This window comes from Mesoplodon mirus (assembly GCF_964341445.2).
Source record: "Mesoplodon mirus genome assembly, chromosome: 4".
NCBI lineage: Eukaryota > Metazoa > Chordata > Mammalia > Artiodactyla > Ziphiidae > Mesoplodon > Mesoplodon mirus.
Window position 1 is genome coordinate 167,204,681 of NC_138979.1, and position 26,412 is coordinate 167,231,092.

Consider the following 26,412-nt stretch of genomic DNA (forward strand, 5'->3'; position numbering starts at 1 on the left):
TTGGAACTAGGTGTGTTGCATCTGTTATTGTATTTGATCATCATAACCTGTCCACCCTTGGAACCTGGCAAGGGGGCTCCAGGTCTTAGCTGCCCTCCTTCCCATGGGTTGAGGGTCCTTAGGCTAAGCATGCCTGCTCATCCTGAGCTTGCTCCCACCCTGGATAACTGGGACCCTGGACTTCTTTTCTCAAATATTCCTGAGTCTACTTCCAGAGCCTGCATGGGCCTCTTTTCCTGGTATCTCCTCCTGAGGTGAGACTGTGTTGCCCGCAGGCCCAAGGGGTGACCAAGGTGCAGCCGCTTGCAGTGGGGAGGCATATGTGGACAGAGCTTAGACTGGGGTGGCCCCTCACAGATGTGTGGTGTCCCAGGCAGTGCAAGATGGAGCTAGGGGTGGGAGGAGAAGCAGGACCCTCTCTCCCTGTGCTGCATGTTAGGGGTGGGCTTACCTGTGAGAGAACCCCATGGCTTGAAGGTTGTCATCCCCATTCTGTAGAGAAAGTTGAGACCAAGAGAGATTAAAGCACAATGTTTCATGATTCTAATATGCATGGTTTTTTACATTTAAATATTTCAGAAATTAGGATGTATCTTACAAGCCCTGACCTCTACTTTGTGTTTAGTCAACACTGTTACTTTGTTAACTGTACAGTAAGTAGTGGTGTGTCTTAAATTGATGGTATCACACAGTCAACAAAACTGATAGCTTGACTGGTTCACACAGGTAAGTGGCGGAGCTGGGATTCAAACTCCCATCCAACTGACTCCAGTGCTTTCATTCTCACCCAGCTGCTCCAAGTGCATCGTCCTGATGAAACTCACCTCTCTTTCCGCTCTCCTCTCTCTGTCCCCTCAGCATTTTGAGACTTGTTGAAATGACACTCTAGAGCACATATTACGAGAGCACTGTAAGCTGGATCAGAAATACTTACAGTTGATTTTAATCATGTATTTCCTGACTCTTTAGCTCATCGTGAGTTTCCTGGGAACAGGGGTCCATATGTTTTCTAGATGTTTGTATACCATGCGTATTGATAAGAGTAGAGAATTCTCAGGTCAAACCTAGATTTGAGTTCCCTCTCTGTTCCTTCTCAGGCTGTTGGTGCATGGAGCTGCCTTAACCTCCTTGAGCCTCAGTTTCCTCATCTGTGAAACGGGTCTAATAGTACCTGTTTCAAAGATCTGCAGTGAGATTAAAGCACTTGGCAAATGGTGGTTCTCATTACACATTAGGTTCCTTCAGTTGAGTGCCCTTAGCATGGTGAAAGCTAAATAAATGAATAACTTAATAGCTCACTTTCCACAGTAGCTTATGTATTAGACTTCCTTGTATCTGTGTCCTATCTAGGTATTCAATCAGCCATTCATTCAGCAAATCAACCATCTACTGTGTATGAGGCATCATGCTGGGTTATGGGGCTATAATAGTGAGCATGAGAGTCAAGATCCCTGCATGCATTACAAACTGAGAAAGAAGCTGGAGGGAAAGGGGAGGTGAAACAGAGGATAAGACAGAGGTGAGGTTAGGGACTCAGGGAAAGCCTGGCTAAGGAGGTTGTGTTTGAGTTGAGTTGTGAAGAATGAGAAAAAAGCATCTGTGTAGCATGAGGAGTGTATTAGTCAGGATTTTCCACAGAAACAATATATGTAGATGTATACATAAAGAGATTTATTATAAGGAACTGGCTCATGATTATGGAGGCTAAGAAGTTCCAAGCTCTGTACTCAGCAAGCTGGAGACCCAGGAGAGCCGATGGTGTAAGTTCCAGTCTGAGTCTGAATGTGAAGGCAGGAGAAGACCACTGTCCCAGATCAAAGACAGTCAGGCAGAGAGACAGAGAATTCTTCCTTTCTCCACCCTTTTGTTCTGTTCAGACCTTCAAGTTGGTTGAAGCCCACCCACACTGAAGAAGGGCAATCTGCTTTTCTCTACTTATTCGAATGTTACCCTTACCCAGAAATACCCTCACAGATACACCCAGAAATAATGTTTAATTAAATATATGGGCACCTGGTGGCCTGGTTAAGTTGACTTATAAAATTAAGCATCATAAGGTGGCTGCTTTATTTTATCCCCTGAGGTTGGGCCATAGATTTTTTTTTTTTTTTTTTTGAGGTGCACGGACCTCTCACTGTCGTGGCCTCTCCCGTTGCAGAGCACAGGCTCCGGACGCACAGGCTCAGCAGCCATGGCTCACGGGCCCAGCCGCTCCGCGGCATGTGGGATCTTCCCGGACTGGGACACGAACCCGTGTCCCCTGCATCGGCAGGCAGACTCTCAACCACTGCGCCACCAGGGAAACCCAGGCCTTAGATTTTTGAATATAAAAGTTCCCAGAAGTCTCACTGTTCTTTCCATGATAAGTTGCGTGGTTTCTGGATGGCAGCCCTTTACTTAGGAATAGTTATATATCCTCTGACTCTCTTCCCCCTCCACCCAACCTAGAGAAAAGATATAGAGAATGTAGTTACCTTATCTCATAAATATATCCAATCTGCTCACTTCTGTGATCTATGTTACAGACCTTCAAGGTGACCTGTTTCACTGGGGACAGCCATTTCTCACTTTTAACTTAAAGGACTTTAATGTATGTGTTTGGGGTCTCTCATCAAGGGTTTGTTAATCTTGGAGCTATTGACATTTGGGGTTAGATAATTTTCTCTTTTGGGGGCTCCCTGTACCTTGTAGATGTTTGACAGCACCCTTGGATACAATCCACTGGATTGAATGACAGACCCCTTTTCGTTGTGACAACCAAAAACGTCCCCAGTCATTGCCATGTAACTGGTGGGGAGTAAAATCTACCCTGATTGAGAACCACTGCTCTAGTCCCCATGGAGATTTGCCATGTGGAGTATATGCTTGGGGCTGCTTTTCCTCAGGATAGGGAGAATAATCTTCGTTGACTTGACCGAGGGAATTGGGATTGCAGGGTCTTCCTATCTATGGAGATTCCAGTAAGCGGATTAGATTGCCAAGGTGATTGGGTTGCATTTCTAATGAGTCGAGCTGCCAACATCTGTTTGTGGTAATTGAGGACAGCTGTGATGCTGGCTTGGCTGAAACCTCCACAGCCTTCCCTTGCTCCTCCAGGTATTCGAGTCTGCCGCAACCATCCTGTCACATCAACCTCTAGCAGGAAGATGCTGGCAAGGTCAGGGTGTTGGCTGAGAATGGTATCAAACCAGATAGCGTCTTAGGTTTCCTGCTGCTGTATTGATTGGGAAGCAGGAGCAGTGTTCATTCTTGTAAACTGCCTCTCAGGCACAGAAACAAATACGTGTATAAAAAAAGCAAACTGCAACCTGTAATAATAATAATGAAAATAATAACAACAACAGCAGTAACAACCCACATATATATTTATTCATCCCACATGTGCTATGTCCTGTTATTACAGCCTTCCTGTATTATTTCATTTATTCTTCATAACAACTCTCTGATGTAGGTGAGTAGGTCTCATCCGTTACAGCCGACACACAGATAGCAAGAGATAGGATTACACGTAAGCAATTGATTCCAGAGCTGGCAGTGCGAGCTCAATTTTCCAAATTCTATTTCAGTTCTGTTAAAGTGTATATAGATGTATTTATTCATAACTTACATAACATTAAAGTCTGGAAGCAGACATACCAAAATATTGTCAGTCTCTCTCTGGGTGGCTGCCTTGGGGGTGATTCTGTTTTTTTTTTTTTTTAATTTGTCTTCTTTAAACTTTAAAAAATATTTTCCAAGCTTTCTATATTAAGTATTTCTTATTTTTATTGGAAGTTATATAGAACGTCTTAAAATAAATATATTGAAGAGGGGATGGGAAGAGAAGCAGTGAGCTAAGAGGACATTTTAGAAGCAGAGTCCTCACTGATGGAGTGTATTCTGGTGAGAGAGGTGGCAAGCAGACCACCGCGGGGCTGATCCCTTGTGTCCCAGTGCATTGCAGACTTTTTGGTGGGACTCTAGAATTTCTCTGAAACAAATTCCTTTTTTTTTTTTTTTTTCCAAAGTCTCACTTGCTGTTACAAGGAAGTTTTCTTCCAGCCCCCTGTGGCAGTCTGTGTTCAGCTCTACATTCATCCTGCGGCACTCCTCCCTAAGGGAGGCTAAACTCAAGGCTGGTTTGCAAACTTTAGTCATTCAAGGGCAGTGGTGTATGCCCTTGGGCATGGCTCTTTAGGGAAGTGCGGTGATTTCCTAGCAGCGAAGTCAAGGCTGCAGCTGCAATAGCTCCTACCCTTGTTTCTCCATGGCAGGGTGGAGACCCTCTCTCAGGCACTGCATCTGCACTTTTTGCCTACGAGTTTGGACCAGTGGGTGTGACCACCAGAAAACACACCCACCTGGATCACACTCTACAGATCATTCTCCAGGAGAGGAGATACCTTGGGGGTGAGAGTAGTATTCTAGTTTCTTTACAATCCCTACATTACTTTTCTTTTCTTTTTTTAATAGCATCTTTACTGGAGTATAATTGCTTTACAATGGTGTGTTAGTTTCTGCTTTATAACAAAGTGAATCAGCTGTACATGTACATACATCCCCATATCTCTTCCCTCTTGCATCTCCCTCCCTCCCACCCTCCCTATTCCACCCCTCTAGGTGGACGCAAAGCACTGAGCTGATCTCCCTGTGCTATGTGGTTGCTTCCCACTAACTATCTGTTTACATTTGGTAGTGTATATATGTCCATGCCACTCACTCACGTTGTGCCAGCTTACCCTTTCCCCTCCTCATATCCTCAAGTCCATTCTCTACAAGGTCTGCGTCTTTATTCCCCTTTTGCCCCTAGGTTCTTCATGACCATTTTTTGTTTTTGTTTCTTAGATTCCATATATATGTGTTAGCATACAGTATTTATCTTTCTCTTTCTGACTTACTTCACTCTGTATGACAGACTCTAGGTCTATCCACCTCATTACAAATAGCTCAATTTTGTTTCTTTTTATGGCTGAATAATATTCCATTGTATATATGTGCCACATCTTCTTTATCCATTCATCCGATGATGGACACTTAGGTTGCTTCCGTCTCCTGGCTATTGTAAATAGAGCTGCAATGAACACGTTGGTACATGACTCTTTTTGAATTATGGTTTTCTCAGGGCATATGCCCAGTAGTGGGATTGCTTGGTCATATGGTAGTTGTATTTGTAGTTTTTTAAGGAACCTCCATACTGTTCTCCATAGTGGCTGTACCAATTCACATTCCCACCAGCAGTGCAAGAGTGTTCCCTTTTCTCCACACCCTCGCCAGCATTTATTGTTTCTAGGTTTTTTTTTTTTTTTTTTTTTTTTTTTGCGGTATGCGGGCCTCTCACTGTTGTGGCCTCTCCCGTTGCGGAGCACAGGCTCCGGATGCGCAGGCTCCGGATGCGCAGGCTCAGCGGCCATGGCTCACGGGCCCAGCCGCTCCGCGGCATATGGGATCCTCCCAGACCAGGGCACGAACCTGTATCCCCTGCATCGGCAGGCGGACTCTCAACCACTGCGCCACCAGGGAGGCCCTGTTTCTAGGTTTTTTGATGATGGCCATTCTGGCTGGTGTGAGATGATATCTCATTGTAGTTTTGATTTGCATTTCTCTAATGATTAATGATGTTGAGCATTCTTTCATCTGTTTGTTGGCAGTCTGTATATCTTCTTTGGAGAAATGTCTATTTAGGTCTTCTGCCCATTTTTGGATTGGGTTGTTTGCTTTTTTGTTATTGAGCTGCATGAGCTGCTTATAAATTTTGGAGATTGATCTTTTGTCAGTTGCTTCATTTGCAAATGTTTTCTCCCAATCTAAGGGTTGTCTTTTCATCTTCTTTATGGTTTCCTTTGCTGTGCAAAAGCTTTGAAGTTTCATTAGGTCCCATTTGTTTATTTTTGTTTTTATTTCCATTTCTCTAGGAGGTGGGTCAAAAAGGATCTTGCTGTGATTTATGTCATAGAGTGTTCTGCCTCTGTTTTCCTCTAAGAGTTTGATAGTGTCTGGCCTTACATTTAGGTCTTTAATCCATTTTGAGCTTATTTTTGTGTATGGTGTTAGGGAGTGATCTAATCTCATACTTCTATATATACCTGTCCAGTTTTCCCATCACCACTTATTGAAGAGGCTGTCCTTTCTCCACTGTACATTCCTGCCTCCTTTATCAAAGATAAGGTGACCATATGTGCATGGGTTTATCTCTGGGCTTTCTATCCTGTTCCATTGATTGATCTTTCTGTTTTTGTGCCAGTACCATACTGTCTTGATTACTGTAGCTTTGTAGTATAGTCTGAAGTCAGGGAGCCTGATTCCTCCAGCTCCGTTTTTCGTTCTCAAGATTGCTTTGGCTATACGGGGTCTTTTATGTTTCCATACAAATTGTGAAATTTTTTCTTCTAGTTCTGTGAAAAATGCCATTGATAGTTTGATAAGGATTGCATTGAAATGGTTTCAGTTTTTCACCATGGAGGACGAAGTCAGCTGTGGGTTTGTCATATATACCCTTTATGATGTTGAGGTAAGTACCCTCTATGCCTACTTTCAGGACGGTTTTTATCATAAATGGGTGTTGAATTTTGTTGCAAGCTTTCTGTACATCTATTGAGATGATCATATGGTTTTTCTCCTTCAATTTGTTAATATGGTATAGAACATTGATTGATTTGCATATATTGAAGAATCCTTGCATTCAGGGATAAACACCACTTGATCATGGTGTATGATCCTTTTAATGTGCTGTTGGATTCTGTTTGCTAGTATTTTGTTGAGGATTTTTGCATCTGTGTTCATCAGTGATACTGGCCTGTAGTTTTCTTTCTTTGTGACATCTTTGTCTGGTTTTGGTATCAGGGTGATGGTGGCCTTATAGAATGAGTTTGGGAGTGTTCCTCCCTCTGCTATATTTTGGAAGAGTTTGAGAAGGATAGGTGTTAGCTCTTCTCTAAATGTTTGATAGAATTAGCCTGTGAAGCCATCTGGTCCTGGGCTTTTGCTTGTTGGAAGATTTTTAATCACAGTTTCAATTTCAGTGCTTGTGATTGGTCTGTTCATATTTTCTGTTTCTTCCTGGTTCAGTCTTGGAAAGTTGTGCATTTCTAATAATTTGTCCATTTCTTCCAGGTTATCCATTTTATTGGCATATAGTTGCTTGTAGTAATCTCTCATGGTCCTTTGTATTTTTGCAGTGTCAGTTGTTACTTCTCCTTTTTCATTTCTAATTCTATTGATTTGAGTCTTCTCCCTTTTCTTCTTGATGAGACTGGCTAATGGTTTATCAATTTTGTTTATCTTCTCAAAGAACAAGCTTTTAGTTTTATTGATCTTTGCTATTGTTTCCTTCGTTTCTTTTTTTTTTTTACATCTTTATTGGAGTATAATTGCTTTACAATGGTGTGTTAGTTTCTGCTTTATAACAAAGTGAATCAGTTATATATATACATATGTTCCCATATCTCCTCCATCTTTCGTATCCCTCCCTCTGACCCTCACTATCCCACCCCTCCAGGTGGTCACAAAGCACCGAGCTTATCTCCCTGTGCTATGCGGCTGCTTCCCACTAGCTATCTGCCTTATGTTTGGTAGTGTATATATGTCCATGCCTCTCTCTCGATTTGTCACAGCTTACCCTTCCCCCCCCCATATCCTCAAGTCCATTCTCTAGTAGAATGGACTCTGTGTCTTTATTCCTGTCTTACCGCTAGGTTCCTCATGACATTATTTTTTGTTAAATTCCATATATATGTGTTAGCATACAGTATTTGTGTTTCTATTTTGGAGTTACTTCACTGTGTATAACAGACCCTAGGTCCATCCACCTCACTACAAATAACTCAATTTCGTTTCTTTTTATGGCTGAGTAATATTCCATTATATATATGTGCCACATCTTCTTTATCCATTCATCTGTCAGTGGACACTTAGGTTGCTTCCATGTCCTGGCTATTGTAAATAGAACTGCAATGAATATTGTGTTACCTGACTCTTTTTCAATTACGATTTTCTCAGAGTATATGCCCAGTAGTGGGATTGCTGGGTCGTAGAATTACAAATAATTCTATTTGTAATTTTTAAAGGAAACTCCACACTGTTCTCCATAGTGGCTGTATCAGTTTACGTTCCCACCAACCATGTAAGAGGGTTCCCTTTTCTCCACACCCTCTCCAGCATCTATTGTTTGTAGATTTTTTGATGATGGCCATTCTGACTGGTGTGAGATGATATCTCATTGTAGTTTTGATTTGCATTTTTCTAATGATTAATGACGTTGAGTATTCTTTCATGTGTTTGTTGGCAATCTGTATATCTTCTTTGGAGAAATGTCTATTTAGCTCTTCTGCCCATTTTTGGATTGGGTAGTTTGATTTTTTGATATTGAGCTGCATGAGCTACTTGCGAATTTTGGAGATTAATGCTTTGTCAGTTGTTTCATTTGCAAATATTTTGTCCCATTCTGAGGGTTGTAGTTTTGTCTTCTTTATGGTTTCCTTTGCTGTGTAGAAGCTTTGAAGTTTCATTAGGTCCCATATGTTTATTTTTGTTTTTATTTCCATTTCTCTAGGAGGTGGGTCAAAAAGGATCTTGCTGTGATTTATGTCATAGAGTGTTCTGCCTATGTTTTCCTCTAAGAGTTTGATAGTTTCTGGCCTTATATTTAGATCTTTAATCCATTTTGAGCTTATTTTTGTGTATGGTGTTAGGGAGTGTTCTAATTTCATTCTTTTATATGTAGCTGTCCAGTTTTCCCAGCACCAGTTATTGAAGAGACTGTCTTTTCTCCACTGTATATTCTTGCCTCCTTTATGAAAGATAAGGTGACCATATGTGTGTGAGCGTATCTCTGGGCTTTCTATCCTGTTCCATTGATCTATCTTTCTGTTTTTGTGCTAGTACCATACTGTCTTGATTACTGTAGCTTTGTAGTGCAGTCTGAAGCCAGGGAGCCTGATTCCTCCAGCTCCATTTTTCGTTCTCAAGATTGCTTTGGCTATTCGGTGTCTTTTATGTTTCCATACAAATTGTGAAATTTTTTGTTCTAGTTCTGTTAAAAATGCCATTGGTAGTTTGATAGGGATTGCATTGAAATGGTTTCAGATTTTCACGATTGAGGATGATGTTGGCTGTGGGTTTGTCATATATGGCCTTTATTATGTTGAGGAAAGTTCCCTGTATGCCTACTTTCTGCAGAGTTTTTATCATAAATGGGTGTTGAATTTTGTCAAAAGCTTTCTCTGCAACTATTGAGATGATCATATGGTTTTTCCCCTTCAATTTGTTAATATGGTGTATCACATTGATTGATTTGCATATATTGAAGAATCCTTGCATTCCTGGAATAAACCCCACTTGATCATGGTGTATGATCCTTTTAATGTGGTGTTGGATTCTGTTTGCTAGTATTTTGTTGAGGATTTTTGCATATATGTTCATCAGTGATATTGGCCTGTAGTTTTCTTTCTTTGTGACATCTTTGTCTGGTTTTGGTATCAAGGTGATGGTGGCCTCATAGAATGAGTTTGGGAGTGTTCCTCCCTCTGCTATATTTTGGAAAAGCTTGAGAAGTACAGGTGTTAGCTCTTCTCTAAATGTTTGATAGAATTCGGCTGTGAAGTCATCTGGTCCCGAGCTTTTGTTTGTTGGAAGATTTTTAATCACAGTTTCAATTTCAGTGCTTGTGATTGGTCTGTTCATATTTTCTATTTCTTCCTGATTCAGTCTTGGCAGGTTGTGCATTTCTAAGAATTTGTCCATTTCTTCCAGGTTGTCCATTTTATTGGCATAGCATTGCTTGTAGTAATCTCTCATGATAGTTTGTATTTCTTCAGTGTCAGTTGTTACTCCTTTTTCATTTCTAATTCTATTGATTTGAGTCTTCTCCCTTTTTTTCTTGATGAGTCTGGCTAATGGTTTATCAATTTTGTTTATCTTCTCAAAGAACAAGCTTTTAGTTTTATTGATCTTTGCTATTGTTTCCTTCATTTCTTTTTCATTTATTTCTGATCTGATCTTTATGCTTACTTTCCTTCTGCTAACGTTGGGTTTGTTTTGTTCTTCATTCTCTAATTGCTTTAGGTGTAAGGTTAGGTTGTTTATTTGAGATGTTTCTTATTTCTTGAGGTAGGATTGTATTGCTGTAAACTTCCCTCTTAGAACTGCTTTTGCTGCATCCCGTAGGTTTTGGGTTGTTGTATTTTCATTGTCATTTGTTTCTAGGTATTTTTTGATTTCCCCTTTGATTTCTTCAGTGATCTCTTTGTTATTAAGTAGTGTATTGTTTATCCTCCATGTGTTTGTATTTCTTACAGATTTTTTCCTGTAATTGATATCTAGTCTCGTAGTGTTGTTGTTTGAAAATATACTTGATATGATTTCAATTTTCTTAAATTTACCAAGGCTTGATTTGTGACTCAATATATGATCTATCCTGGAGAATGTTCTATGAGCACTTGAGAAGAATGTTTATTCTGTTGTTTTTGGATGGAATGTCCTATAAATATCAGTTAAGTCCATCTTGTTTAATGTATCATTTAAAGCTTGTGTTTCTGCATTTATTTTCATTTTGGATGATCTGTCCATTGGTGAAGGTGGGGTGTGAAGGTCCCCTAGTATGATTGTGTTACTGTCGATTTCCCCTTTTATGGCTGTTAGTATTTGCCTTATGTATTGAGGTGCTCCTATGTTGGGTGCATAAATATTTACAATTGTTATATCTCCTCCTTTGATTGATCCCTTGATCATTATGTAGTGTCCTTCTTTGTCTTTGTTTTAAAGTCTATTTTGTCTGATAGAGAATTGCTACTCCAGCTTTCTTTTGATTTCCATTTGCATGGAATATCTTTCTCCATCCCCTCACTTTCAGTGTGTGTGTGTCCCTAGGTCTGAAGTGGGTCTCTTGTCGATAGCATATATACCGGTCTTATTTTTATATCCATTCAGACAATCTATGTCTTTTGGTTGGAGCATTTAATCCATTTACATTTAAGGTAATTATCGATATGTATGTTCCTATTACCATTGTCTTAATTGTTCTGGGTTTGTTATTGTAGGTCTTTTCCTTGTCTTGTGTTTCCTGCCTAGAGATGTTTCTTTAGCATTTACTGTAAAGCTGGCTTGGTGGTGCTGAATTCTCTTAGCTTTTGCTTGTCTGTAAAGGTTTTAATTTCTCCATCAAATCTGAATGAGATCCTTGCTCGGTAGAATAATCTTGGTTGTAGGTTTTTGTCCTTCATCCCTTTAAATATGTCCTGCCACTCCATTCTGGCTTGCAGATTTTCTGCTGAAAGATCAGCTGTTAACCTTATGGGGATTCCCTTGTGTGTTATTTGTTTTTCCCTTGCTGCTTTTAATATGTTTTCTTTGTATTTAATTTTTGATAGTTTGATTAATATGTGTCTTGGTGTGTTTCTCCTTGGATTTATCCTGTATGGGACTGTCTGTGCTTCCTGGACTTGATTAACTATTTCCTTTCCCATATTAGGGAAGTTTTCAACTATAATCTCTTCAAATATTTTCTCAGTCCCTTTCTTTTTCTCTTCTTCTTCTGGAACCCCTATAATTCGAATGTTGGTGCATTTAATCTTGTCCCAGAGGTCTCTGAGATTGTCCACAATTCTTTTCATTCTTTTTTCTTTATTCTGCTTTGCAGTAGTTATTTCCACTATTTTATCTTCCAGGTCACTTATCCGTTCTTCTGCCTCAGTTATTCTGCTATTGATCCCTTCTAGAGAATTTTTACTTTCATCTATTGTGTTATTCATGATTATTTGTTTGCTCTCTTGTTTTTCTCCGTCCTTGTTAAACGTTTCTTATATGTTCTGCATTCTATATCCAGATTTTGTTTCATCTTTACTATCATTATTCTGAATTCTCTTTCAGGTAGACTGCCTATTTCCTCTTCATTTGTTTGGTCTGGCGGGTTTTTACCTTGTACCTTCATGTGCTCTGTGTTTCTCTGTCTTCTCATTTTGCTTATGTTACTGTGCTTGGGGTCTCCGTTTCGCAGGCTGCAGGTTCATAGTTTCCGTTGTTTTTGGTGTCTGCCCCCAGTGGCTAAGGTTGGTTCAGTGGTTTGTGTAGGCTTCCTGGTGGAGGGGGCTAGTGCCTGTGTTCTGGTGGATGAGGCTGGATCTTGTCTTTCTGGCAGGCAGGTCCACGTCTAGTGGTGTGTTTTGGGGGTGTCTGTGGCCTTATTATGATTTTAGGCAGCCTCTCTGCTAATGGGTGGGGTTGTATTCCTGTCTTGCTAGTTGTTTGGCATAGGGTGTCCAGCACTGTAGCTTGCTGGTCATTGAGTGGAGCTGGGTCTTGGCGTTGAGATGGAGATCTCTGGGAGATTTTCACCATTTGATATTATGTGGACTTGGGAGGTCTCATGTGGACCAATGTCCTGAACTTGGCTCTCCCACCTCAGAGGCATAGCCCTGACACCTGGCTAGTGCATGAAGAGTCTGTCATCCACACAGCTCAGAATAAAAGGGAGAAAAAGAAAGAAAGAACATAAAATAAAATAAAAGAAAGTTATTAAAATAAAAACTAATAAATCATTATTAAAATTTTTTAAGGTAATTAAAAAAATAAAAGAAAGAAGAGAGCCAGCAAACCAAAAAACAAATCGACCAATGATAACAAGCACTAAAAACTATATTAAAAAAAAAACCCAAAACGGACCGACAGAACCCTAGGACAAATGGTAAAACTAAAGGTATACAGACAAAATCACACACAGAAGCATACACATACACAATCAGAAAAAGGGAAAAAAATGAAAAATATATCATTGCTCCCAAAGTCCACCTTCTCAGTTTGGCATGATTCGTTGTCTGTTCAGGTATTCCAGAGATGCAGGGTACATCAAGTTGATTGTGGAGATTTAATTCACTGCTCCTGAGGCTGCTGGGAGAGATTTCCCTTTCACTTCTTTGTTCGCACAGCTCCCGGTGTTCAGCTTTGGATTTGGCCCCTCCTCTGCGTGTAGGTCACCTGAGGGCGTCTGTTCTTCCCTCAGACAGGACGGGGTTAAAGGAGCAGCTGCTTCGGGGACTCTGGCTCACTCAGGCCGTGGGGAGGGAGGGGCGCGCAGTGTGGGGCGAGCCTGTGGCGGCAGAGGCCGGCGTGACGTTGCACCAGCCTGAGGCGCGCCGTGTGCTCTGCCGGGGAAGTTGTCCCTGGATCACGGGACTCTGGCGGTCGCAGGCTGCACAGGCTCCCGGGAGGGGAGGTGTGGATAGTGACCTGTGCTCGCACACAGGCTTCTTGGTGGCGGCAGCAGCAGCCTTAGAGTCTCATGCCCGTCTCTGGGGTCCGCGCTGATAGCCGTGGCTCGCGCCCGTCTCTGGAGCCCCTTTAAGCGGCGCTCTGAATCCCCTCTCCTCGCGCACCTGGAAACAAAGAGGCAAGAAAAGGTCTCTTGTCTCTTCGGCAGGTCCACACGTTTTCCCGGACTCCCTCCCAGCTAGACGTGGTGCACTAACCCCTTCAGGCTGTGTTCACGCCGCCAACCCCAGTCCTCTCCCAGCGCTTCGACCGAAGCCCGAGACTCAGTTCCCAGCCCCGGCCGCCCTGGCGGATGAGCAGACAAGCCTCTCGGGCTGGTGAGTGCTGGTCGGCACCGATCCTCTGTGCGGGAATCTCTCCGCTTTGCCCTCCGCTCCCCTGTGGCTGCGCTCTCCTCCGCTACTCCGAAGCTTCCCCCTCCGCCACCCGCCGTCTCCGCCCGCGAAGGGGCTTCTAGTGTGTGGAAACCTTTCCTCCTTCACGGCTCCCTCCCACTGGTGCAGGTCCCGTCCCTATTCTTTTGTCTCTGTTTTTTCTTTTTTCTTTTGCCCTACCCAGGAACGTGGGGAGTTTCTTGCCTTTTGGGAGGTCTGAGGTCTTCTGCCAGCGTTCAGTAGGTGCTCTGTAGGAGTTGTTCCACATGTAGATGTATTTCTGATGTATTTGTGGGGAGGAAGGTGATGTCCACGTCTTACTCTTCCGCCATCTTGAAGTTCCTCCTACATTATTTTTCTTTTTCTCTGGAAACCTCATTACTTTCTGGCGCCAATTAGGGGCAACTGCAAAGTTGGCTTTGCATAGAATGGAAATTGCAGAGCAGGTGAATTCTGCTCAGTCTCATCCTCCTGGGGGTGGTGGAGGCTTCTGGTAACTACCACTTTGGCTTGGACGTATGATGCCAATGCAGGGATATAAGAGTCCACCTCCCGTTCCCCATGACCATCCCACCTCCTTCAAAGGGATGGGTAGGAAGAAAGGTGTGGTTTAGCATTTTTCTTATGAAAAGCAGGAGTGATCAGAGAAGCAGGAAGCTGCTGGGAGGTGATAATATTTTTCACATTATCCCTATTTATATGAAACCCCAGCAAAGCCCCCAGTTGTTACAGGTATCTGCCTTGATACTGCGCCTTTAAACTCAGCCAACCTGCTATGTCCCTCACTGGTGCTGGCTGATTAAAACCATCAGGTTGGGGCTTCCCTGGTGGCGCAGTGGTTGAGAGTCCGCCTGCCGATGCAGGGGACGCGGGTTTGTGCCCTGGTCCAGGAAGATCCCACATGCCAGCCATGGCCTCTGAGCCTGCGCGTCCGGAGCCTGTGCTCCGCAACGGGAGAGGCCACAACAGTGAGAGGCCTGCGTACTGCAAAAAATAACAAAACAAAAAAACACCCCATCAGGTCCCAAGCCCTATTCTTGGCAATTTTCTTGGTTTTCGTGAGCTAGTTCTTGCCCTTGGTACACACACACACACACACACACACGTATTCAAGGCTCCATCTTCCCTCTCTGGTCTCATGTGCAGCATTGGGCTCTTGCAGATTCGGCATCTCTGGTCTGCGAATAGTGCTGATGATAATGTAATTGCTCTATTGGAGCATAGCATGAGACAGTTTTATTTTTTCTATGAACCTTCACTTATGCTGTGACAAAAGTCTCTTTCTCCAATCCTGATGACAGATTCTGTACTTTCCTGGCCATTTTTAGATGTTAAAAGTCAAGATCAATTTAAAGTTTAGTCTTTAGTATGAATTCGGTCTTATCCCCAACACCCCTCCCTGTGTCACCCTGACAGAGGTTTGATCTGTTGACTGAGGTCCAGGGTTCTTCCACCTCCAGCACTTTGATGTGGGTGGGAATGGCCTTCATTTAGATGCCATCTCTTCCTTCTCTCTTTTTTGGGGATTAACTTTGTTTGGGTTGGAGGGCTTTGGGAGTCCGGGAGGAGAAGGTACAGGCAGGTTTATCTCACAGTAAGCAGCTGCACACGGTGGTAAGTTGACCCTGGGTATCTCCAGGCACCATGTGCTTCCATTTGCCTCTGGTGGTGAGTTTAGTGGTCAGTTCCTGCCTGTCCTCTCCAACACTGAGATTCCCCCAGAGAGGGCAGCTGTGTTCCCCTAGGCCCCTGAGATCGACTCAGGCCCCAGTCTCCTTTCTAGGGAGGTAGCTCCTCTCTGGATGGCCATCAGTATGGCCCCAGGGCCCTGGCTTTTCCTCAGTGATCTTTTATATGGAAGAGCTGTTGAGATCTTTGCTGCGGGAGCCTAGGGTGTGGAACTCCCATCCTATTCTCCTTATGCACCCTGTGGCACAGTCCCCTCTGACCCTGATGAAGTGGGCTTCTCTGGCAAACTTCACACTTTTAAGCAGGCACTAGCTTCCCTGTTCAAGAATATCACCCATCTTCAAGAGTAGGGGGTGAAGATCTTCCTGATAACTCTCTATGATGGCTGCAGGAGACAGGTTCTGCAGTAGAACCTCTCTGAGGGATTCTATTGATGCTTTCCATTCCTTTTCTTGAATATGGAGAAGTAACATCCCATATGGACCCTACATGCTCTGAGAAGGCCCATGGCCCTGATGACTCTGTACCCTCCCCCTGTGACCCCTCCAGAGTTCTCCTTTACGGATTGGGAAGGGGTGGACATTTGTAGTGGTGAGTAGTGGTGGAAGGTCAGGTCAGTCTTAGTAAACTAAGGTACCTGGTCCCAGGCGTTGACCGCTTTGTTTAGAATGTGGGGTTTGTAGAACATCTTTATTCATAGCTTGGTGTCTTCGTTGCCAATTTTGGGGACATACAAATATTATCAGTCAATATCCTGTTACTTCAGCTAAACTTCTGGCTACTTATATGCCAGGCACTGTGCTAGATCCTGCATTGATGAGTTTATTTAAGCTCACAGTGATCCCATGAGGAAGAGACTATTATCACCCATCTTGTATAGATTAGGAAACTGAGGCACACAGAAGTTGTGTTAACTGTTCAGGGTATGCAGCTAGCCAAGATTTGAAACTGGCAGTCTGACTTCAAAACCTGTGCACTTAACTGCTACTTTGTGCTCCTTTCTAGCTGCGAATTTAGCTTAAATTCAACTTGGCTCATGGACTGTGTCATCATGCTCCTTTGGTTCTGTAACTGGGGGCCTGTGAATTAAACTGACAAAAAACAGGTTAACAGGAGAAAAAAGATTTATTCCTGTGTCTATGGGAGTTAAAAAAAGAAGTAGCTAGCTGTTGAAATGATTAAAGTGAGAGGCTTATATTTCTAACTTAGTAGGGGAAAGAGAGGATATGAAACTTCTATAGGTTTCTGTAAGAAAGACAAATGGGTTTTGGAGAACAAATGGGAGATATGAATGTTTGTGCTAATGTTTGTTTATGCAGGTGCGAGGGGTCTTTCTGTCTTCTTCATGGCCATGGAACTCCTCTGGAGAGGGGATTTGTGGTACGTTTACTCTCCATCATCTTCCTGGGAGTAGACCCATCCCCTAAGAGGAAACTTATGGCAGCCTCATTTTTCAGAAGTTTTTTTTTTTTTTTTTCAATTGATGTAGCTTTTATTGTAAGAAACATGCAGTTCTGTTCCTGCCAGGTAGAACCCAATCCTCTGGCTTTGGGATTAAAGAAGGGCCCAAGTCCTCCATCCTGAAGACTTTTCAGAGTATGAGATGGACAGGTATGGAGCAAGTTTTGGACATCACTCACACTCCTTTGGCTTAGCTACCAGGGCCCTAAATGAATATCATAGAATTAACAGGGTGGAAGGAATCTCGGAGGTCACCTGGTAAGTCCAAGTCTCTTATTTTACTGGTAAGAACTCAGAGGTCCAGAGGTGAGAGTGATGTGCTTGATAAACTACAGTTAGTGGCAGAGTCCCATTAGAGACCCAGCCATTTCAGAAGCTTTTAGTTAGATAAGGAAAGCTCTGAGAAGGCTTTTCTGCATCAGTTGAATCTCAAATGTCTTCAGCTTAAAAGAGTCTTTATGCCAACTCTGGGGTTCTGAGTGGGTTCCCATGGTATCATTCTACCTAGCTACCTACCACAAAAGGGGTGATTTATTTTATTTTATTTTTTTGTGGTATGCAAGCCTCTCACTGTTGTGGGCTCTCCCGTTGCAGAGCACAGGCTCCAGATGCGCAGGCTCAGCGGCCATGGCTCATGGGCCCAGCCACTCCACGGCACGTGGGACCCTCCCGGACCAGGGCACGAACCCATGTCCCCTGCATTGGCAGGCGGACTCTCAACCACTGCGCCACCAGGGAAGCCCAAAAAGGGGTGATTTAAATACCAGGTGAGGCATCAGCCTGGATCAACAGGCCAATGAACCCAGACAGAGGATGGGGGGGAAAGCCAGGAACACTGTTTTCTGTTTTAAAGCACGTCAAGCCCTGGAGAAAGTTGGAAAGTTGGAAAGGAGCTTGGGGTGGGGGCAGTGCTGCTTTTACTGGATTCACATGCATGAGGAGCACACCTTGTGGGGGCGGTAGGCTTCTGTACAAGGTACCAGTAGTGGGGAAAAGCCAGTGGAATATAACGCTTGGGCATTTGGGTTCAAGTTCTAGCTCCGCCATGTACTAACTGAACAACCCTGAAGATTTAACAGAGCTGTGGTTTCTCTCTGAAACAGTGAAGGTTCTCCTTTTTTCTCTTGTGAGGTTGTAGTGAGGTGCAAAAACGACAGCACGTGGGGTTTGTACATTCATGCACTGATATGTGTAAGAAATATTAATTATCCAGAATGACCTGTGCTCTTAGTGGGCTAGATAACTGAATAACTAATTAAAGTTTTTCTTAAGAGTTTACCACCTGCAAGAGAATGTGTTGGACTCTGCTATTGATGACACGATGGATAAGATTGAGTTATGGCCTTCAATGACTGTGAACTTGCATTTGAGTGGAAATATATTCATCAATAATTATAATAAAGATACAATTTGATAGTGCCTGGAAGAGTTATAGAAAAAAATGCCATAGAGGTTCAGAAGATTGGAATCCTTTTTGACAGGGGTGATCATGAAAGGTTTTGGAAGGAGATGCTTTTTGAAGTAGATCTAGGGAAATGACGATTGAATTGGTAAGGAGTTTTTAGCAAAAGACACAGCATGACTAAAATGTGTTTGTTAGGAAGTTACATTGACTTTGGTGGGTTGTTTAGCAGAGGGCTTGTGGAAGAATGGAGGGTAATAAACTTGAATTGGTGGGTTGAAACCAGAACCTGGAGGCCACAGGATGTCAAGTCATGGAATTGACAGTGGGGAGTGCTACAGGGGTTTTAACAGTCAGATGTCATGGTCAGAGCTGTCCCTTTGGAACACTCGTAATGTGGAATAGTGTGCTAGATAGACCAGTGTCAGATGTGGATCTGAAGGGATGAGATCATGTGGCGATGGTTATGATTCAGTTGCGGTCATATGAGACTAAATAACAAGTGATAGTAGTAATGAGAGAGAAGGTATTTGAGCTAACATGTCTCTAGTGCCAGGAGACATTTGATTTATTCTTTCCAACTTACTCATTAATTCTTTCAACACATATTACTTACTCAGTGGTTACTACATGCCAAGCAAAGTGCTGGGACGGAGAAAAATTACATAATGCCCTTGCCCTAAAGATTATTGTCTAGTAGTGAGTAATGAGTAAGCTGTTTGCAGATAAGAGATGGGGTTTGGGAGGGAAGCCAGTTCGGGCTGGAGGAGTGGACACATGGGAGTCTGTTTAGAATCTCAAGGAGTTCACAAGCATGGTTTTCCAGGAGGGTCAGATAAATGGTCAGGGGTGAGATCATAGGCTTGTTTGAAAGATTAAGTTTAGTCATTATTCTGTAGGGATTGAAGAGTCACCAAACCCGTTTAAGAGGATCAGTAATAAAATACATTTTGCATTTTAGAAAGGTTGCTCTGGTGACAATGTGGAAGAAATATTGGAGAGTCAGAGATTGAGAATGAGGGTAGTGGTAAGAGGATCATTTAGAAGACTGTGACAGTGATCCAGGTGGAGGTGAAATGGCTCTGAGGTAAGGAACTGTCAGTGGGGTTGGGGAAGAAGGCAGATGTGGAAGACATTGAGAAATCGAGTCCAGAGGATTTGGGCATTAATTGGATATAGAGGATGAAAAAAGCATTGAGGTTGACCTTCAGATTTATAATTTGAGGTCTGGTTGTCTGCCAGGGAATGAAACCCAAGTTCTGTGGTCTGGTTTACCTCTAGTCCATGTGGGCTGATCTTACCTTGCAGTTGCTTAAAATGAAAGTAACAGTCCTAACCTCTTTGCCTTGTAGAAACAAATAAATGTATTCAGTCTGACAGGCCAGGAATATGTGTGGTCAGCTGTGGGCAATGCAGTGTTCCTGGCTAGCTCACTATTTCATCACGATGTGGCTACTCACAGGTGTGATTTGTCCGTCCTCCCAGAATGCTGTCGGAGGAGGGACCAGAGGGCAGGTGTCCATGTAGTTCTCCAACTGAACCGTGCCAAAAACATTTTTAAAGCATTCTTTTAGCATCTGCTGAGTTTAGGGGCTATCATTTAAAATGGCTGCTAATCTAGGAAGAAGTCGTCACTTCTTTACCTGGAGGGAGCCAGCAGGGAAGGGCCCATCAAATTGGTTAACAGTTGGACTGCGGAAGAATTGTGGACAGTCTGGGGTTGACTGGTGCAGTGAAACCTTGGCAGTAGAAGCAGCAGGGAAATATAAAAAGTTTAAAAGGTGTGGGCATAACACAAAAAAAGGAAACCTCAGATTGACTGGCCTGTGTGTCACTGGAGATGCCGTGAGCCACAATTTCATATCATGGACCTCTTTTCTTATTTCTCATAGGAAGCTTTTCTGTATCCCAGGTGCTTCTCTCTAAACCTAGCAAAGGATAGAAAATCATCCGGTGTCATAGGTAAAACTTCACAGTGGCCATCATTTCAGGGTATTAGCCATCTGTTGAATCTTGAATGGACTATTGTAATTGCTCTTTAGGGAAGAAGCAATTGTCACCCTTGTAAGAGGCCTTAGAAGTAAAATTCCATACCCCTTCCTCTAAATTTTTCCACTAGTGGGTAAAATTTTGGCATGCTTGCACCTTGACCTTTGTGGAAAATGATCCTCTTGAAAGTGGTCCATGATAGAATGGTAAGGATTGCATAAATATGGGTCTGCATCCTGGGGATCGGGGGGAGAGTCCTTTTGTTGTATGGTCTACAGGATGCAAGGCAAGAATGAATTTCTCTACTGAGAAAATGTGGGGCACTTGACATTGTGTATTAATTTGCTCATTTTATTATACACTAGACTAGAAAATATCTAGGGCAGGGGACTTGTGTATTTTGTTTTTCACTGTATCCCAGTGCCCAGAACATTGTGGGGTCCATAGAGGCTCTCCATAAATACTTGTGGGATGACTGAATGATGAACAAGTGAACTCAAGTGGTATCTGAAGTCCAAAGAAGTTAAAAGAGGAGTCTAGAAAGTTGCCATATTGAAAAGATTCAGAAATAGAGCTGGAGCTGGAGTAGGGATGAGGGTCTTGGATCAGGGAAATGAAGTCCGGTCTAGCAGGTCAAATGCACATGAGGAGGGATGGAGAATCATGGAAAAGAGTTGTGTTCCCATGAGGGGGCAAGGGAAGGGGGGATGGGAAGGTGTGGTCAGCTGGCCTCAAAAGGGCAGAACAGATGGTGTGAACTCCAGCATTTTGTTTTCGGTCTTAAACATGGCCTTATGGAAACCATTTGTCTTATTCACTCTTAAATTTTCCAGAGAATTTAAAGCACCCCTTGAGTTACCATCTTCTACATTTATTTTAGAATAATGAGCCATGCCTTACTTTGCACAGTTTTGGTAAAGCTCTTAGCTTCTATAAAACACAGCTGAAAGGGGAATCAGTATTTATGAAGCCTCTACCCCGTGCTTGACCTCACGTTAGGTATTTCTAGGGTGCCGCCGCCATAGCTCGGCATTTCCAACGTTGAGAGTTACAGTCTGTCTGGTACTGCCCGAAGTGCTTTACCTGTATAATTCATTTAATTCTCACCATAGTCCTGTAGATGAGCAATTACTAGCTGTATTTTACCAACGAGGTCTCTGAGGTTTAAGAAGTTAAATAACTTGCTCAAGATCACATAGGGAACAGGTGATGAAGGTGAAATTTGAACTCTGATTTGCTTTATTTCTAAGTCCATGTTAATAAGAACACAAAACAGTCGATTGGAGGGACGGATGAGGGAGCAGAGTCCAGATGCCTAGATCCTGCTGTGACCACAAGTATTCAGCAATGCCGTGTAGCCGTGTTGCCCTTATGGGGAACCAAATCCTGCCTCTCACGTGAGTCCTCAGAGCTTTTTTTTTTTTTTTTTTTTTTTGCGGTACGTGGGCCTCTCACTGTTGTGGCCTCTCCCCTTGCGGAGCCGGACGCACAGGCTCAGCGGCCATGGCTCACGGGCCCAGCCGCTCCGCGGCATGTGGGATCTTCCCGGACCGGGGCACGAACCCATGTCCCCTGCATCGTCAGGCGGACCCTCAACCACTGCACCACCAGGGAAGCCCCCTCAGAGCTTTGGCACTTTCTTTTTTGAAGCTCTTATTTATTTTATTTTTTACTTTCATGCCCACAACTTGTTAGATTTTTTGCCACCCAAAGAGAAAGTGGTTTAAAGGATTTTTAAAAACAATTATATCCAAGGCTTGGCTTCTTTGGCAGACTTGCTTCTGTAGCACAAAAGCAGCTTAATGTCAGCTTGAAACTTGATAAGTCTACTGCCAATTTTTACAATGGAAAAGGAAACTCTAGGTTCAAGATTAACTATGGTACTTTGAGAAGCAAGACAAAATGACCTCATGGGTATGCACTGAAGTTGTGATTGGGGAGTGAAGTCTCCCTTAATGGTTTCGTTAGCATGCAGTGAGATAGAAAAGCTAACAGATGGCTACTCATGCAGGGCTGCCCAGCACTGCAGACACCCCTGGTGCCCTGTGTCGCATCCCCTTAGACCACCTTTGCTTTTAGCTGTGTTTGCAGGGGATCATCACTCTATGTGATCTGCTTCTCTTGTGCTAACAGTGTTGTGCTTGAAGCGTCAGTCATGTGTTTCCACTTTTTGTCTTAGTGACTAGGAGCCCACTTAGCATGCACAAGCACAGCTGGGAAGTAAGAGTGTATGTGTGTGTGTGTGTGTGTGTGTGTGTGTGTGTATTTAACACTCTTGGGGGTCACCTCCAACCAGTGGGGGCTGAGAACCAATGGATAAATGCTCCAGCCTCCAGTCCTTTGGGCAGGTAATTTTAGGCTTTCTGTATGTTTCTCAGAGGGTCCCAGTGTACTTAAAGCAGTGACCTCAATAGTGTGCCCCTACACTGGCTTCTCCATCCTTTTCTCCCTTTTCCCCTCTCTCATTTCTGATTCCTGGGATTACCTTCCCAATAAACTACTTACACCAAGTTCTTGTCTCAGGCTTTTCTTTTGGAAGGACCCAAACTGAGATATCTATGTAGACTTGAAGCAGAATTTTTAGCACAATCAGAGGGAATCAATCTCTTAGCAACTCACTGTAACCAAACTCACATGAGACTAATGTATAAACCATAACGACAGATATTAATTTATGAAGACGACTATCCTATCAAATGGACCAGAATACTCATATCTGCTGGACAGAGCACACTCTGCTCCTGGACAGAGTTGGTGATAAACTGATATTCCTGCTCTTGGACTCCTTTTTTTCTAACATCCATGCAAGTAACTTCCACTCTGTCAAGGCATTTCTTCCTTGAATGTATTCAGGCTGTGGCTTTTTCTTACTTACAGGAAGGGTTCCATTTGATTTTCAAAATCTGCTTATTAATCTTGTTGGTTGCATCTTGAGTTTACATTTCTCAGGGACTCACTTTACTGAATTTCCCTGTACTGATGGAAATTTTCCTGTGCTTTACCTCCCTCAGCCACCTTCTATTGGTGGAGAAAGAGTATGGAAAATACGGAAAAAGGAGAAGAGTGTAGGGGAAAACATGTAAATGCCTTTCTGTTTAAAGCACAGTACACAAACTGATATTCACGATGATGACTTGACAGCATCGAAAACCATTTCAGTATATTCTGTAAAAGCTTACAAAGATTTTTATCCCCAAACAGTTAAAATAAACATATTTGCAACTCCAAGATTTAAGCTTTAAGTTATCTGAGACTCATTTGTCACTGAAAGCACATTCCCCGATAATTTTGGATATGCACATGTAACGTGTATTTCTTGAAAATTCGTTTTGCAGAAGAAGGTCATTGCTGGCATATACTGTGTCAGTTCCTATGCACCACTTCCTTCCATTCTTACTGCCATAGCCCATTTTGATCTTTTCCTTCCCCTAGACTATATCAGGAGCTTCCAAGCAGTCTCCTTGATTACAAGGATTCCTCCTTTACAACAATGCCAGGGAGATCTTTCTATTACATGTATCTGATTGTGTCACAGTCCTGCTTAAAACCCACCAATGGCTCTGGGTAGATATAACCGATGCTTGCCAATACTTTCAGTTCTTCTCTCCTTGCATGAATATTCGAGAAATGTTTTGCTTCCTCCTTGAATCCAGGCCTGGCCATATGATTTGCTTTGCCATCATGGGTCACCTGCAGGTGAAAGCTCCTGCTGTGGACTGTCCCCTCAAAATTCAGATGTTGAAGCCCTAATCCTTAATGTGACTCTATGTGGAGATGGGGTCTTTAGGAGGTAATCAAGGTTAAATGAGATCATAGAGGTGGGGTCCTAATCCAATGGGTCTGTGGCTTTATAAGGAGAGGAAGAGATTTCTTTCTCTGTCTCTGTCTCTCTTTCTGCCATGTGAGGACTCGGTGAAAAGGTGGGTGTCTGCAAGTCAGGAAGAGAGCTCTCACCAGAATCTGACCTGTTGTATACCCTGATCTCAGACTTCTAGTCTTCAGGACTGTGAGAAAATAAATTTCTGTTGCTTGAGCCTCCCAGTCTGCAGTGTTCTTTTGTGGCAGCCTGAGCTGACTCTTTTGATTTGATAAACTCTGAAGCTTTGTCTTGACATAACAGCATCATTATGTGATGGAACTGCCATAGTCTGAGATCCTGAGTGTGGTCAACAGAATAATGAACCACCAAAGAAGTCCATGCCATAGTCCCTGGAACCTGTGCATATATTACCTTATATGGCAAAAGGGACTTTGTTGATGTGATTAAGATTATGGGCTTTGAGATGTGGAGATTATCCAGGACTGTCTGGGTAGGCCCAAACTCATCATGAGTCCTTAAAAGTGGAGAACTTTCTAGCTATGGTCAGACAGAAATGTGATGCTATAAGAATGGTCAGATAGATGCTTTGAAGATGCGGGAAGGGAGCCACAAGCCAAGGGATTCAGGCAGCTTCTAGAATGTGGAAGAGGCTAGGAAATAGGCACTTCCCTAGAACCTCCAGAAAGGGATGCAGCATTGTTTACATCTTGATTTTAGGCCAGTGAGATCTGTGTTGATATTTGAACTACAGAATTATGAGATAGTAAATTCATGTTGTCTCAAGCCACTAAGCTTGTAGTAATTTGTTATAGCAGCAATATTTTCTGTTTATGTTTCTAATATATTGAGTATGACAGATTGTATAAATGGTCACAAATTCTTCCTTTCTTGCATCCATAGCTTTAGTAGATGACATTGTAGAGTCTTCTATCAAGAAGGGAGGTGGAGACTGTATCTCCATGTCTTGAATCTGGGTGGATCATTCTTCCCCTTTCTGAATGGGAACAATGACTGAGATTATCTGGTCCTTGTTTCACCATTGTATGTTGAGTGTGTGTCTGTGGTGATGGTGGTGATGGGAAGATGGGGTGGTGGTTCAGTCAGCTTAACTTTTTTAGTTCCCAGGTATCTGGCCCAATGGGAGCCATGTGTCAGGATCTGATGTAAAGACTAATGTTATCCCTCCCTCCCTCCCTCCCTTCTGATGAAGAGACTACTGAAAGCTACCAGTGTCCTGAACTTAGAGCTCAATGCTAGGATTGGTTGGGTCCCTAGAGAACTTTAAAAAGGGGGAGGGGGTCTGGGGAGGCTGTATCCTACTCTTTGGCCAACTCTGAGATCAGGGGAAGGGGAGAATCATAGATGGATAAAGTTGGTAAGGCAGGATAAGGAGCGAGGAGCAGGCTGAGTCCCAGGGCTCTGTGGGAGGAAGAAGTAGGGAATATTGGAGCATGAGTTGGGCACTGGATATTCCTTGGACTTATGTTGTGAAAAGCCAATGTAATGCCCCTAAAGGGCACACTGGCAGAATGGAAAAGAAAGTGCTCAGAGCCCAGTAGACACGGAGGAGACAGAGAAATCACAAGTGGATGGTATGATTAAAAACAATAGAGGTTTGGGGCTTTCTGGAGTTGGGTTAAATAACCCAGCGCACCAAACTCTGAGAAGACAGTAATGAATTGCAGCATTGTAAAATAATTGCTTTTATGATCACCCTGAGTTGTGTGGGGAAAAAAAGTTATGCTTTGAATATGCTTTTTAAAAAGGTAGGCTGGTATAGAAATACACTTTATGAAAATCTCAAACTAGGTAAAGCAAAAATAAAACCTTTATGGATTTAAAGAATAGACTTCTATGTATCTGGAACATTCATTTATATAGTAAAGTGAATTCTCTGATGATTTATTCATTCAGTAGATCAGGGGTGGGCAACATCTGGCCTCGGACCAAATTGGTCAGCACCCATTTGTTCATCCATTGCCTGTGGCTGCTTTGGGGCTACAGTGAAGAGTCGTAGAATAGTTGAGTTGTTGCAACCAAGACTACATGGCCTGCTGGCCTGATACTATCTGGCCCTTGACAGGAAGTTTGCTGACCCCTGCATTAGGTAATTATTGTGCATCTCCAGTGTGCCTGCTGTTTTGCTCCAAATATGCCAAAGTCCTACTTGATGCTTACCTCTCTGCAGCCCCCATCGTAAAAGGCCTCATAGCATCCTCCAAAGTGAGCATTCATGAAAAGTCGCCCTGTGGACTAGGGGAGGAGAGAGTGTGACTGGCTGGATCTCCTTGCAGAGGCAGCTGTGGTCAGGGACAGGGGGAGGGGCCCCCCACTGAGAACGCTCGAGGACGCGTGAGTAGGAAATTGCTGGAGGACTGAGTGCTATGAGGTGGCCTCTTAACGGCTGCTAAGCTTGGTAGTATTTGTAAAAAATGGTC